The following is a 3,109-nucleotide window of genomic DNA, read 5'->3' as shown; positions in this document are numbered from 1 at the left end:
GAGGGTGGCTCCCTCCAGGAGCTTCAAACTCAACAACTAAAATGATTCACCAGCCCCAGTAAGCACTTCCCTTGTGTCAGGTTCTCTGTTGCTGCTGAGTCCCCAGTGACAGGTGATGCTAACCTTCTTTCTAGCATCAGTCAGTCTTATGTAATCATCATAATCTGCTCACTACTCTGTGAGCAGGGTCCCCATTTTACAGGTAGGGAAACTGAGGCTGGGCAAAGTTACTATCTTGTCCAATGACAAGTCTGTCTAACCCCAAAGCTCCATGCTCTTCCTGTCTAGCAAGCACCGAAGTTCAGATCTATATCATGGAGGAAGGAGACTGGGGGAGGGGAAGGTCATTCAAAAGAGGGAGAGATGATAACTGACTGAAAGGATCTCGAAGAATCCATAGGGGAGTGAAGCGGAGCAAAGCCTTTAGAAATGAAGTGGTCTTTATGGGGGAAGAGAATATTACAAATGGATGCCACAGCAATAGAAAGTCTCCTGGGTGGAAAATCTTGAGATATGTCATTTACTTTCCCTGGCCTGGTACATCTTCACAGGAATGGAGAGACAGCAAAGGCCAGCCTATTGGGGATCCTTGACTGCCACATAAAGGGCTTGGGACTAAGAGGTTCTGGGGAACCCTGGACAGAGTTTAATAGTGATTAATTGTAATCATTAACCCCAGAGAGACACTCTGCCTTCCTCTCCTTCTTTCTGTTGTTGAGTCCTCTTGCCTTAGACAGGCCTTAGTGTGGGGGTTGAAGGAGTCAGCCCTTGTAGTAGAAAATTCATGGACTTTGAAGATTGATTCCAGCTGGAGAAGGAGGCATTTGACCAGGGACTTGAGGGACAAATGAGATGTCAGCATTTAGAGATGAGGACAAAGGTGGAGCAACAAAAGTGAGCAAAGGAACAGAAGCAGGACTTTAGCAGGCATGGGAATAGTGGCTAATTTACTCTTCCTGAAATGGGAGGTGCCTGAGGGGCTGGGGTGTGACTTGGGTACAAGGCAGGAATGGTGGATTTTTGATACACGTCAAGATAAGGAGCCTTTATCTAATCTAAAAGGGAGGTCTGGAAGGATTTTGAGGTAGGGAGTGAGTGATATTGATGTCTCGGACAATAGTCTACAGAAGGCTAGAGACAGATGCCAAGTAGAAAACCAACCTAATACTTCAGGTGAAATGTGATGGGTGTGTGAACTAGGACAGTGGTGATGTGATGACAGTAGGTAGTGTTCTTTCTACCTCAGGCATCAGGAATATCAGAGCCTGGTGTAAACAGGACACATTCTTGTCATTTTATTCTTTTCTCCTCCTCCTCTTCTCCCTTTTTCCTCCTCTTCACTCCTTCTTTTACCTTTTTCTTCTATAATTATTTACATTTAATAGTCCTTTAGACTTATTTTCACAATTATTTCCTCCTTTGGTTGTTTTTGAATAATTTTTTCAACTTTATAAGAATTAAAATTGGTTTCTGCTAGGAGTAACAGAAACCCTTAATAACATTAAATTTCTTTCTCTCTTATGTCATGTAGGCAGCCCAGGCCCAGTATGGCTGCTTCTTGATTGTCAGACCCAGGTTCTTGCTATCTTCCTGCTCATTCTCAGTTCATGGCTTCCACCTGATGATTCAAGATGCCCCTTCAGCTTCATTATTAGGTCTGTTTTCAGGCAGGAGAATGGGAAGAGAGAGGACACTGCTTGGAATTGGCACCCTCCACTTCTTTAGTAATCGCTAATTACTTCAAATCAATTAGATCTTAATCACATTGCATACTTAGGGGCAAGAGAGCCTGGAATCGGAGGGTTTTATTCTGGGTCATTATTTGCTAGAGTTAAGACCTGCTAGTGTGGCAAAGAGGAAGCTATTCCCTGATGGCCTGTTCCAAGACCCATGCAGAGGAAGTCAATTGCATCTCTGGTGAATCTATGCCCTGGGAAACATTTCCTTCCCGCTGCCCAGGCAGGCCTGAGCCAGGTGCCCTGAGCGGTGTGAAGTGCTGAGTGTGGTGAGATCTACCCTGCGGATGCAGACAGGCTCACAACCTGCAGAATCTCAGAGCTGGAAGGGATCCTGGACCTCCCCGTCCAGGCCTTTCTTCCACTCCATCCTATATGAATCGTCTTCAGCTTCTGCTTGCACATCCCCAGAACTGGAAGCTACCTCTGAGGCAGCTTCCTTCGTGAGTCACAATGCTCATTTCTTACCCTGAATCATGTTTGCTGCCTGGTAACTTCTCTCCAACAGCTCTGATTTGACTAGGAAACAGGTCTTGCTTATTCCTCACTCCACAAAAGAACCCATTTGCTATGTGAAGGCAACTCTCACGTCTGTGTGTCCATCTGTTTGTCCCCTGCTTTCCAACTAGTCTCCTCTGTTCTAGAGGCGGTGTGCCATATGGTTAAGCTGACATGCTTGGGAGTCACCAGGCCTGGCTCTGACATGAGCTGTGTGATCGTGAGTGACTGACATTTTCTGTGCCTTTGTTTCTCCGTTTATAAAATGAGGCTGATGTTGCCCACCTAATGAGGCTATTGTGAAGCTTAAATGAGCTAATAAATGCAAAACACAGAGCCTGCCACCACATATAGCAGTTATTATCATTTTATAATTAATAATATTAAAACATCCCTGACTCCTCTTCCCTCTGAGGTAAGCTGTGATGGGATATTAGATAACAAAGGGGAAGAAACTTTTAACTCTCTGGGGGGAAATTAGCATAAAAATGTCACCTACAGTTGTGACCAGGAGCCACCCTTTTGGCTTTTGCTCCCTTTGCCACTCTCCTTGGATTGCTATTGCTGTGCATAGAATTGCCTCGTGGGACATCTCTGGTTTGCTGCCTCCATTTGCAAACTGCATCCTGGGAAGCTCCATCTGTTATAATAGGCACTGGTGTTCCTTGGCTAATTTATTGTTGTTGTTAACAGAGCAGACAGAACACAAATACACAAACATACTGAAGAACTCCGGGACTGTCTGCATTATAGAGGAAAGAGGATCAGGAAGCCAGGATCGGATTCCCACCTTACCCCCAACTGGTGCGTGACCAGGGGTAAGTCACAGTGCCCTTCTGGGCCTCTGGTTTTGCACAGCCTCCTCAGCCACAGCA

Source organism: Myotis davidii, unplaced genomic scaffold (genome assembly GCF_000327345.1).
Source record: "Myotis davidii unplaced genomic scaffold, ASM32734v1 scaffold79, whole genome shotgun sequence".
Taxonomy (NCBI): Eukaryota; Metazoa; Chordata; class Mammalia; order Chiroptera; family Vespertilionidae; genus Myotis; species Myotis davidii.
Note: the sequence above shows the minus strand (reverse complement) of the source record.